Raw genomic sequence first — 13,749 nt, 5'->3', positions numbered from 1 at the left:
CCAACTACTATTTTTAATAAAGAAAATTTGATATATCTTCGTCACTTAGTGTTTGTCATATATACTCCCTCAAGCACAATTAATATGGTCTAATCGAGCTGCTTGGTTGATACTAAAAATGAAAACGCAGCACTGACACCAAACATGGACGGGCTACCGCTCAATTAAAACGCCTGGAGAGAGTGCAACGTAAATCAATTTAATCGCTTTCACTTCTTTCTTGTCGACTGCGACGTAAAGTATCGGCAGCACTTGAGCAGTGGTCACCTTTACAAACCAAGCATGCTATGCGTCTGGTCATCGACTGGCAGCTGTCCGCCGGCGCATCGTCGCCGTCGATTCTCCTAGCGACGCCACGCCCTCCGCGGCACAGATTCAACCCTCTTTCCAGTTTGGTTGCTAATGGCCATCAATTTTCGCTGATTATTGCACTATAAGCAGGTAAGCCATCTCTACTAATTGAGCACATAAATAAAATATTTTATCGAGTTTAGTTTACAGCGCAGCCCTATGGCAGTCGCGTAATCGGCGAAGCGAATAAAGAGCACATCAGAGGATGAAAGTTCGGCGATTCACTCTGATGCATATCTTACGCACTGAATTTGTTAGAGACCAATATGGAATAATTTGAACAAATTGTCCTGTATAAACGGTCATTTGGCTGCTGGACATATCATTGCTTGTAAATCCGGCAGCGCAAAATATATAGTAAAAAAAAATTACTTCTTTTTCCATATTTTATGTTCACAACAAACATATGCATAACCACGCACTGAGATCAAGTGCCACATGAAAATTCGCGCTTCCACTTCAGTTCGAATAATAGCTCTCGAGGTCAAATGTTCGAATGAGTCGCGTTACATATGCTGTGTATGCAAGGTGGGCACGTGGGGGACGAATTAAACTGCACTGCAAAATATGGTTTGGTTTGGTTTATGAGGTCCCGAAGCAACTCGATCAGGCTATGAGATACGCCGTATATAGTGGAAGGCTCCGAGAATTTCGACCATCTAGCTGGGTTTTTACCGTACCGCGCAGTACACGCGGGCGCCTTGTTAGTATTCGCTCCCATCGAAAAGCAGTCACCCCAGTCAGGATTGAATCCCACACCCTTGGACACAGAAGTCGAGTACGCCAACTGCACCAGCACAGCGGGGGAGGGGGGGGGGGACTGCAGAAGACACTGTTGCGTTGTTGGGTGCTTGGTTTTGCCCGCGGCTGCTACATTTTTGTGACATGGCCATGCAGTCCCGTTCCACCTAGCTTCCACTGGGCCATCGCAATTCAATCTCGACTTCCTATAAAATCGCAACCATGCAATTCCTGGCACGAAGTCGCCCCCTGGTCGAATTAGCATGGCTTACCCTGCTCGAGTCGCTCGTTTATACACGCTGGCCAACAAAGACGTACGGGATCTGTTGGCTCTTAAATGATCACAACGGTGCACTGCAATGCCGATCGACGCCACGTACACGCTTACGGGCGGCATGCAATTCGTTGCAGCCTCCGCTGCTGCGGGTGCGAGTCGTGAAAAAAGAAACTATGCCGGAACTGCGGGCATTGCAGAATTAACATGCAGTTTCACGGGTTGGTTCGGCTGGAGGCTTTTAATTGTGCCCGTGTATGCGGTGCGATAACAATTAATTAAGCAGGCGCTGGTATATAACTGATAATACTTTTTAACTAGTCATGCGCACTAGCGCCTCATTTACTAACAGCTATAGGTTCGCTGAGGTCGCAATTATAATATCTATATCAGTTTTTTAAATTTTGGAAACACCATTATAGTCCCCGCTTTTAGCACATGAATTTAGGCCGCGCATGGCAGAAAACGAAACCTTTCGGTCGAGGATAATTTAGTGCGCGCGGCATATATATGTACGGGTGTACGTTGTACGATCGCTTCGCTAGCCATTCCTCCCGGGCGCTCCCGAACATTATGAAAGGAGTGACATCCGCGGCGGTGCGTGGCGCGTATTCAGCATGCATGACTAGCGTGGCGATTTGCGCTCACCCGCTGTATAGTTTCGGTTTCGCCTGTGTACGGCCGAAACTACCCGAGCAGGTAGCGTAGATGGCAGCGTACTGCTCCGAAGTTGTCACTTGCTCCTTCGTAGCGCACAGGAGGGACGGCAAGCTTCGAGAGCAAGGTATACCCGCACATATGAAACGGGCTCATAAGAGAGCCAGGTCATAGCCTCCTCTATTTCTTCGAAAAAAAATAGAGGAGGTTATGGCCAGGTACGCGCTCGATCATCACAGTGGTTTCAATTTAGCCCGCGCATAAAAATTTCTTGCGCTAAATACGCCAACAGAATTATGTTTTGGGAAAGTTTACACTGATATAGATACTGACATGGGCGTCGGCATGACCCCCTGCATGGTGCCAAAAGATTCTTATTCACTGAAACTGCATTCAGAACACAATTTGTTCATTCTAGAAGGACAAACTCGTGGAAGTTTAAATTTTGGGGCTTGTGTTATTAAATTAAGGAAAAAAAGTATGGGAGATGGAATAAACCCCACCCTTTACAACCCCCTTTACTGATACATTATCACCAGGTTTGATTTGGTTGTTTAATCTGATGCAAAAATTCATAAGAATAGCAATAAATGGACAGCAGAAGACAATTAAGTAGTTCAGTTTGGCAGTTAAAATCTTAAGGGTCACTGTATCAAATGCTTTTTGAAGATTAAGAAAAGGTAGCTAATTTTATTTGAGTTGAACATGCCCATGCTTCTCATTTAGTGAATCCGTATATACAAAGCATTTCTCATCACCTGATGGGCCAGCTCATCAAGACACTTACAGTAATTGTTTAACTGTGGCTGCTTCCTCTTTGTACGAAATAAAAAACTAACTTGAATTTGAGGCAAAAATTTCTAAGAAAGGAAAAGGCACGAGTACTGAGTCATCAAAAGTGCCTTAAAATTGAGATACTCGCTTAAAATCAAGAGACTTAGCTGCAGTATATGCAGCCAAAGAAGAAACAGAAAAAGGCTTTTGAAATGTCAAAACAAGTGATTTTAATAGCACCCCCAAAATTCAGCAAGAGTACTGGGCAATTTTAGAGTGTATGGTTAAAGCAGAATTCATTTTACCCAAATTTAATACTCAAGTTGGCTGTTCTGCCAATGCCAAATTTTTATAAAAAATTTTAACACTTAGCACAAAAAAAGCCTAGCCCTGAAGGCTTTTGCTTTCTTTTCTAGAATGCATTCATACCTTCAGTTAGAAATGTTAAGAGAAGCACAATCAAAAGCGACCATTCAGAGCTTCATTGGAACTATCCAAAATATAAGTTATGAACTGCAAAATAAAACGACCCAAGTTTAAGGTCTAATTGTGTTTTTTAAGTTTCGCTCTCAGCTATGCTGGTTCCTGTAGACCTTTCCTCAACTCTTTAAACTGTACTTCAAGACCTAGTAGAAGTAGTAGTAATAAACTTTATTTGGCTACAAAAATGAGTGCCAAAGAGGTTTGCAACTTATAGAGCCAGGGCCATCTGTCACTTCGACATGGAGGACTCCAGCCAGGTACACCAATTAAAAGAAGGAGAGTCAAGATGAATGGGGGACTGAATGGCAATGGTGAAAAGGAAAAGCAGTGTTCTAGGTTAATGCAAATGAGAGATATAGTTGGGACAAGATGCTTTAGGTGGAAACGGTAAAGAAAGAAATGCGCTGGGAGAAGGAGGAAGAAACTTTAATGACACGGAGTATTAGGCACCGAGAATGTCCCGAGTACGGATCACCAAAGCCAACCAGTCCGTCAGCTGATGCAAGACTAGCCAAGCCCACCAGGTCTGGAAACAAAAGTGAGGAAAATGAAATGTGCCGGGATGGTGAGAAAATTTGTTCCCATTTTACGTTTGACATGAAATTTAGTGACAGAAGAAAGGAAGAGGTGTCAAAAGAAGAATGAGGTAATCTCGAAAATGCCTGGAAAGCAGCTTCATTCATCAAATTGACAGGTTGAAAGAAGCCGGCTATCCGGAACATGGTGTCATCTCAGTTGCTGAAGGAACTTATAAAGAAATGAAAACAAACGTCAAGGAAGCTATGCCTAACACAGCGGACAGAATACAACAACAAAATCTGGTTGCAATACCCTATCTGCACAGCATATCGCATGATTTGAAACGAATAGGCAAAAAAGTAAATATCGAAGTAGTTTTTACAGCTTCGGAAAAGTTATTGAAGCTTTGTAGGATCACTCAAACTTGTGGTGTGCAGCAACGCGCATGTAGCATAAAACACCAGACTTTATTTGTACCCTGCAGCACAGGTGTGGTGTACGAGATCCCACTAAGCTGTGGGAAATGTTACATTAGACAAACGGGTAGATGAATGAATGGCTCTGAGAACACAATTATACCTATGAAAAACTTGCAAAAAAGAAACATCTGCGAAGGAAACGTTGATTTGCACTGCAGCAGGTGCACAGGTTGTATGCCCTGGCTTCTACAGGGCTTAAAGCCAGGGGGTGTGTCAGAGACCCCCCCCCCCGTAATATTTAAGAGGGGTCTGAGATCCCCAAAAGCTTGAATTCAAGCATGAGGACTGTAAGAATACAAACCAAGTAATCATTGTTTTGTTCTTGTCAGTGGTGTAATTGGAAGATTTCTTCTCTATCGTTTCAACAGTTTCACATTGAGTATTAATAAAAACCAGAGATGGAGAAAAATAATGATTTCTCCCCTTTGTATAAAACGATTTGCAAAACAGGCAACCAGCCACTTTCTCTCTTTATTTCCCTTTCCACCAATGCTCGAATCAGTACAGACCCCCTCCGATTGAGCCAGACTTTAAGCACTGGGCTTCACAAAACAAAGATTATTGGTAGAAGCAACAAGCAGATTACAAGAGAGATTCTGGAGGCAAGAGTCATCAAACAGAAAAAGGGCTTGTGCGTCAGTGCACCTTCAATAATGCTCAGTGAAAAAGAACTTGAGATCCTGTAAGTAGCGTAGGTTTACTCAAAACGCTTAGTATTGTTATATCTTTTCTTGTATGGCAGTTTCCGGTTCTATATCTGGTGGTTTTTAAGGCTAACGACACGACTTAATCCTGCTCATTCATACTTTACATATTGACAACAGAAGCCCATATACAGCTCAACCTGGCTTTTTCATTTGTCTTCATCGAATGTTTAGCGGTGAGGCATGTGCTTGCTCATGGTGTATACTACTTCACTTGTGTTTTGGATTTTTGTGATTTCTTGTTTATTGTTATTTATTTATTTTTTTGTCAGTGCTTTGTTAGGAGAGAAAACCGGTATATGTGTATATGACGTTTTGACTTCGGCTGAGTCACATGTTATGAAAATGTGCATAAATTCCTCCGTTTTCCAATAAACCTCAGTTGACAGTCGGTGCTGTGTTCATCTCCCTACCTCTGACCACATATATCTCAATCTCAAAGACCTCATTCCAATAGTAACATGCACAAGTATTGATACAGTCATAAATTTATTACAACGAACAAGACTTTGCTGTCAACCATGATGAACTTGACTTTCTGCAACATCTAATGTCAAAGTGAAAGTGATCGCTCCTTCTGCTTATATGCTTTACTTATTATTAAGGAGATTATTAAGTTGGTTTAGACCTCAAGGCAGAATATTAGTTTAAATAGTTTAGTCACACAAACAAAAAAACACGGAAAAGAAATTATAACCGAGCTTTTTCTTGGTTGAAGCGCCGTATAGAGGAAGAAAGTGAATATATTTACACAGGTGGAAGCAGGCTCAAGCATTTTAGAACAGCTCAGGGAGCAGTAATAAAGTAACTTCGGAGCAGCTTTGAAGCAATAAAACGAGAGTTTTGGAGCAATCACATTATGTCTTGGAGCAAGATTCTAGACTCGCTTTTAATAATAGAATTCTAGCTTCCTCACTTAACTCTGACTGTCGAATATTTCGAAAAAAAAAAAAAATCACCTCCAGTGTCGAACTATTTCAAACGCTATGCGTTTAGCGCAATACCCGTACTGCAAAAACGCCGCGGGACGGCATACAGCCGCAGCACCTGTACGGCAAAACCAGTCAAAGGGTTAAATAGCAGCAAATGGAATGCTGCCTTCTACACTTCATAATTGAAGATCGTTTAACTAAGAGATTTATACTGTTTTGTAAGATTCAAAGGTGGACTTCACCACCTTGATGCACTCAAGTATTGCCACTAGTTCGAAGTTCACATCAATGAACAGTACATTTCTGCTTTCTATCTTGTGCATATTCTTTTTGATCCTGCGCCTGTGCCGATAAATTTCTTGGTACTGGCCAGTAACGCCTTCAGGGAAGGTAGGTGGCACTTTAAGTATAGCCTTTTTCCCCTTCAAATTCATTACTTTATGGCCCTCTGTGGCTGCTCAAATTATTGCTTGAGCTATCTTAGTTTTAGCACACTGGCGATAGGCCCTGTATGACTTTCCAACACTTTTGAAAACACATTTAGTGACTGGCACCTAAGTGGCATCACCTCCATAAGAGCTCCAAGTGTGCTTTTGTCTGTCGTGGGCATGACAGGCTAGATGGTGAAGCACCTGCTTGTATTCACAGCAGAATCGCTACAAACAAACCGTGTAGTTCATTGCAGCTGGACAAGTTTCCAATGGCTCGTAGTCATCATCGGCCAGACTATACCAACTGCAGGGTGAAGGCCTCTCCCATACTCCTCTACCTGTGCTAGCTGCATCCACTTTACTCCTGCAAACTTTTCAACCTCATCCGCTCACCTAACTTTCTGCTGTCCCCTGCGACGATTTGCTTCCCTTGGAATTGTTTATTACCCTAAGCGAACATCGGTTGTCCTCTCTACGCATTACACGCCCTGCCCATGCCCATTTCATCTTCTTGATTTCCTCAAGTTATTTCTCTAACTCACTCTATGTGCTTCCTATTTTTTAACGTTACACCTACCATTTTTCATTCCATAGTCATCTGCGTTGTCCTCAACTTAAATAGAACCCTTTCCGTTAGCCTCCATGTTTCAGCTCCATAGATGAGTAAGTGTAAGATGCAACTGCTGTATACCTTCCTCTTGAGCAATACCGCTAAGATACTAGTCATAATCTCAGAATACTTACCAAATGCACTCCATCCCAATCTTATTCTTCTAGTTATTTCCCTTTCATGATCTAGATCTGCGGTTACTACCTGTCCTAAGTAAACATATTCATCTACAACTTCCAGTGCTTCGCTACCTCGTAGTAGTCTGGTGCGCCTGCTTCACTCGCTGATCTCATTTCCCTCACCACAGGCGATTCAAAAGGCCGGAAGTAGGTGCTATATCAAGAGCACAGAACATTTTCCGTAACGAATTCCTCAAATTTGCTTATAAGCAAACATTATGCTGCATACTTTTCTAGTATATTAAAATTTTATACATATTAGGCTCGGGTGAGATGCATTACACCTCTGCTACCGGTGTGCTGCCATCGTTTTGACTACACCAACCACATACCCTGTATACAGAACTCATAACAGACCATTGCCCAGCTGCGCTTCTCATAGTCGCTTAACTTAATTTTCTCGGATTGCGGTTCTTGCTGTCAATACCAGTAATGGCCCACTCTGCGGCAAAACCGTGCTCCACTAAATTTAATGTCACAACATTGATGCAGTCGAATTGGAGCAATTTTGGAGCAGGGAAAGCAGGCTGGAGCAGAATGAAGCAAATGGAGCAGCACTTCCACCCCTGCATTTAGGATGAATGCAAAGAAAGGAATACTGCAATCAAATTCTAAATTCTAAGTTCATTCTAAGTTCAAAAGGCAAGCCACCATGTCAGTGTTATCACTCAGTATCCTAATTTCTAAGTTCAATATCACAGGAAAGACAATTGTGCCAAGCTCAAGCTTAACACTGTTCAACATGATCCAGTTACATATATATATATTCCTGCCGAACATAATCACAGTTCCCATATTGTAAGGAATCTTTATCAACCATGCTTTTACTTATGTGTTTATTGATACCTCAGAGGTCCTAATGCAAGACTTTACAATGATAAATGGCGACAGGCTGGTGGTATACATGGCTATGATTAGACAGGTTCTTCGATGGCAGTACTGAAGCTTACAGGATCACTGATGACGGATGATTCCAGTTGTGAACAGTGCTTGCGAAAAATGACTCATGAAATGTAGTTGTGTGGGCATGCAGTGAAACGCCACTTTTACGATGACCTGTGCGAGGTGTTCTATACACAGGTTAGCCGAGACGACTGCCATGAGGTCTTGTATGAAAAGCTTGTGATAAAGGCAGGGGCATGAAGTTTAGTGACTAGAACAGAGACTGTAACAGAGATTTCATGGCAGAGATGCTGAAGGAGTATTCGAGGGAATGAAACTGGTGGCATGGTTTTTAACAGGCTCATAAGGTTCAGTAAAGTTACAGTAGTGTGGATCAACTATATGATTGGTATATTAAAGTTGTGATCACACAAGGGTTTTGTAATCTAGTAATTTTACACAAAAAGGTGCCAGCCATGGGTAGGTTATGATAGAGGTATCCAACAGTTCTATTAGAGTAATTAGTTACATGGCTTACAAGGCAAGACAATGTTAAGCCATTAGTGAGGTGAACCCCAAGGTACTTAAACGAATTCTTTGAAAAAGTAGTACTAGTGTTAATTTTGTAAGTAGTGAAGTATCATGTGATCGCATTGTGCGCGATTGGTATGTAGTGTCACGTGATGCTGTGACGTGTGTGAATGGCAACGCCGAGAGGGGGAGCGTGGCACTTATTAAGAAGTCAGCGCGCAGATCGCTCGTGCGGGTCTCTTAATCTGTACGGCCCAGCATGCCGAATAAACATGTTGCTTAGTCGCTCTGCCTCTGCTTCGCTCGCCGCGGCTACAACATAATTGGCGACGAGGATGGGATTCTGCTGGACTACGTAAAACGCATCGCGGCGTTCGTGATCCCGCTGGACTACGTAAAACGCATCGCGGCGTTCGTGATCCTGCTGTACTGCGTGAAACTCATCGCGGCGTGCGTGGAAGCACCGGCGTTCGTGGAGAGCGTTTGGGCGAGGCACAGGGATGGCAACGCTTGGAAGTTTCGACCAGTTCGTCGAGGACGGAGACGAGGATTTTGGGTCCTACGTGGAAAGGTTCGAGCACTTCCTGAAGGCCTCCCAGGTGAGCGACGACCTCAAGGTCTCGATGTTTATTACGGCAATAGGCAAGAGGGCTTACAAGACGCTGAAGACTTTGCTAGAGCCTAAAACGCCAGAGGACAAGACTTATGCGGAACTCGTAGAAGTGCTGGGAAGTCATTTCACCCCAAAGCCCATGGTCATCGCAGAACGATTCAAGTTTAATCGGCGGTACCAGCATCAGGGAGAGTCCATAGCAGCATATGCAGTGGAGTTGAGGCGTTTGGCAGCTTCATGCGAATTCGGGGAATTCCTCGATGAGGCTCTTCGAGACCGCTTTGTAGTGGGCCTCTGCGACAGCGCAACGCAAGCAGAGTTGCTGAAGAGAAGCAAGTTGACGTTTTCAGACGCCTGCGACGTTGCGAAAAGCATCGCTAGCGCGGAAGGAAAGTCGGGAATTTCAACCGACCGGGACGCAAGGTACAGTCGACGCCGTACGTCATAAGCCAGGCGGTGGGAAACGCCAGCAGCAGCGTTCAACCGGTGCAGGACTAGCAAGGGACCGAGTGTCTGAATCGCCGGTCTGTTTTCGGTGTGGCTCAGCGCACGAAGCATCGAACTGCAAATTTCGCAAGTATCGTTGTCGTGCATGCAAGCGTTACGGACACTTGGCGAAAATGTGCAAGTTCAAGTCTAGAGACGTGGCTAATTCGGTAGCTGTGGAGGACGCGGATTGTGACCAAGTGTTGTTGTACAATGTCTATTCTTGTGCAGAACGCCCAGGGCATTATGAAATTTGTCTCAAGGTAGCCAAGAAGGATGTTAACATGCAAATAGACACGGGTGCGTCTGTTTCCATTGTGCCAGAAACGCTATACAGGAAATTGTGGCCCAGTCTACCTAAAGAGCCTTGCCACATAAAGCTGAGGACATACGGTGGGTCGCCGCTAACAGTCACAGGGAAGTTGACGGTTCCAGTCGAACATAATGGTCAGTGCAAGCAACTTCCGCTCATTGTCGTTAAAACCGACAACAATAGCGACATTGCGTTGCTAGGGCGTGACTGGCTGGAGGCTCTTAAGCTAGACTGGTCAAGTGTGCATGGCGTGTGTTTAGACAAAGTTGCGGCGCTACTTGAGAAGTACGCAAAGGTGTTCGAGCCCACTCTGGGGCTGATCAAAGGTAGTCCAGTCAGGCTGGTTTTGAAGGAGGGGAGCAACCCCGTATTTTGCAAAGCGCGACAGGTGCCATTTTCTTTGAGGGAAACCGTGTCACTTGAATTGCAGTCTCTTGTGAACAGGGGAGTGTTAGTCCCTGTACAGAAAAGCGACTGGGCGACGCCCCTAGTTGTTGTGCCTAAGGCGAACAACAAAGTCAGAGTGTGTGGGGACTTCAAGGTTACATTGAATCCGTGCCTGCGAACTGACCATTATCCACTTCCCGTGATGGAAGATTTGTTTGCAAAGTTGTCAGGATGCAAGTATTTCACAGTGCTTGATTTGTCGACAGCGTACCAACAGCTGGAACTGCATCCGGAGGCACAATCAATGGTGGTTGTCAATACACACCTGGGGCTTTTCAAGTACACGCGCTTGCCCTATGGCATCACAAGTGCACCTGCTATTTTCCAGTCTGTCATGGATGATGTGTTAAAAGGGCTTGAGCGGGTAAGCTGCTACTTGGATGATGTGCTTATCGCAGGTTCAACATTTGACGAATGTTTTCATCGAGTGGAAAGGGTGTTGGCACGGTTTCTAGAAAGAGGCATGCGATTGCAAAAGGAAAAGTGTAAATTCTTTCAGACATCTGTCTCTTACCTAGGCCACATTCTGGACAAGGGCGTTCGGCCATCAGATGAAAAGGTGAAAGCGATAAAAGAGGCACCAAGTCCAAAAGATGCGGCACAGTTGCGAGCTTACCTGGGCTTGATTAACTTCTACGGGAAGTTTGTACTGAACATGTCAGCTAAGCTTAAGCCTCTGTATAATGCTCTAAAAAAAGAAAAGGGATTTCAGTGGTCACAGGAAGCTGAGCAAGCGTTTCAAGAAAGTAAGAGTTGGTTGACACAAAGCAATGTGCTGACATACTACGACCAGAAAAAGCCGATAGGACTAGTGTGCGACGCTTCGGTTTACGGCGTAGGAGCCATTCTTTTTCATAAGATTGGAAGCGACGAAAGGCCAATTGCCTATGCTTCCAGAACGTTAAGTAAGGCAGAGCAGGGTATGCTCACATTGAAAAAGAAGCCTTGGCTGTGGTTTTTGGGCTGAAAAAGTTCCACAAATATCTGTTCGGGCATCGCTTTGAGATTTACTCCGACCATCAGCCATTGGTAGGCTTGCTCGCTCATGGTAAGCCCGTACCAGTGATGACAGCAGCCCGCATGCAGCGCTGGGCTTTACTGCTTGCAGCGTACGATTATCGTTGGGTTTACCGCAAAGGTCGAGAGGTTGGAAATGCTGACGGTTTTTCAAGGTTACCACTTGCAAATCGCAATGATGTCTCGGATTATGCACATTTCTTTTCAGTTGTTGATGAAGTGCCATTGTCTGCTGTTGAAATTCAGAAGTGCACTCGAACTGACAGAGTATTGTCGAAAGTGCTGTGTTATACTATGAGTGGTTGGCCGCCGCATGTTAAAGATGATGAGTTAATGCCTTATTTAATTCGTCGACATGAGCTATCTGTAGATCAGCAGTGTGTTACATGGGGAAATCGAGTGATTATACCTCGTGGGTTGCACAAACGGGTGTTGCATCTTTTGCACGAAGGACACCCCGGGATGACGCGCATGAAAATGCTCGCCCGTAGCTTTGTGTGGTGGCCTCAGCTCACGGAGGACATTGAGCAGATTGTGAAAAGCTGTGACACATGTCAGTTAACACAAAATGCTCCGCCACGTATTCCACTGATAACTTGGGGTTGGCCAACTCGCAGATGGCAAAGAATCCATCTGAACTTTGCTTTTACCGATAACCAGTGGTTCCTAGTCCTAGTGGATGTGCATTTCAAGTGGACAGAAGTGTTCGTCATGCCATCCACCTCTACCGAGAAGACCATTGAAAAGCTGCGGAGTGTCTTTGCGTCCTACGGACTGCCAGAAGAAGTAGTTACGGACAATGGTCCACAGTTCTGTGCCAAGAATTTCGCAGACTTTCTCCGCAGGAATGGGGTGCGGCATACCAGGACGCCACCGTACCATCCCGCATCAAATGGAAGCGCAGAGCGGTACGTACAGACCATTAAGCGGGACCTTTTGCGACAGGTTCTCGACGAGAGAAGAACAGGGATCAAGAAAACCTTGCAACATCGGGTTGACCAATTTCTGTTCACGTACCGAAACACACCAACCGCAACCACGGGGCTGACACCCGCAAAATTGTTTCTGTCATGGAAGCCGCGCACACGCTTGACCTTTCTCCAACCGAACTTGGAAAAACGTATGGACGACAGGTTCTACCAGACGAAAGAGAAGGCTAACGAGAGAGGGCGGTCATGGAGATCATTTGAGGAAGGCGACCATGTGCTCGTCCAAGGACTACGTCCTGGGGAATCGAAGTGGTTGCGAGGCGTTATAGAACAGCGGTGCAGTGCATCCACCTACAATGTTAGAATAGGGCAGGAACAGAGGTTTGTGCATGCTGACAACCTACGTCCGTGTTCGTTTCAAAGTGTGGAATCCGGGCCAACTGTGTATCCTTCTGTGCCTAGTTCAATGCCTGATTCTGTACCGGAAGAGTCGTCTACTAAGACCCCTTCCTTAGATACGTCTGAGCCACAGGATTCCTCAGCACCACAGCCTGCCCAAGCATCTACGTTGCGGGGACAGAACGCCAGTTCGCCTGCAAGGTCCACGCTGCCTGCACCACCGCTCCGGGAGCATGCGCCACCTCCGGACACGCCACCTCTTCGGCGCAGTGCTCGTTCTCGGAAGCCTCCTGATCGTTATACCCCATAGAGCGGGTGTAAAACAGTTATGGGAAAAGGGAATGAAGTATCATGTGATCGCATTGTGCGCGATTGGTATGTAGTGTCACGTGATGCTGTGACGTGTGTGAATGGCAACGCCGAGAGGGGGAGCGTGGCACTTGTTAAGAAGTCAGCGCGCAGATCGCTCGTGCGGGTCTCTTAATCTGTACGGCCCAGCATGCCGAATAAACATGCTGCTTAGTCGCTCTGCCTCTGCTTCGCTCGCCGCGGCTACAACAAGTAGGATGTGTTGTTTTGGCAGTGGTGAGAAGAAATCAACAGTTTAAAGCTTCTCAGGGACGGAGGCCACATAGCACATCACTATTGTATGCGAATTAGATATTGATATAAGGCAGAAGCGTCGGACGAGTTGGTTACAGAGCAGCGAAGTACACAGTCATCAACTAAAATGTGGATGGTAGAAGTTACTGAAGGGAGATCGTTAAGAGTAAGGGACAGTGCTTTGTGGAACACATAGCTGAAAGAAAACTTTGAGAAAGAAGACTGGGTATTAGCAGTAACAAACCGCGCGCGGTCGGTCAGAAAGCCTTGAATCAAACTAGTGGATAGAGGTTTGTTCAATTCAGGCAGCTTCAGCAGAATGCGGGCAACGTGAAAAATGCGCGCAGACAGGCGACGCAACTTGGGAAAAGCGGTAAAAGAAAATCGAGTACCGA

Source organism: Amblyomma maculatum, chromosome 9, assembly GCF_055883805.1.
Source record: "Amblyomma maculatum isolate TAMU_Amacu chromosome 9, ASM5588380v1, whole genome shotgun sequence".
NCBI lineage: Eukaryota > Metazoa > Arthropoda > Arachnida > Ixodida > Ixodidae > Amblyomma > Amblyomma maculatum.
This window is presented reverse-complemented; position numbering follows the sequence as displayed.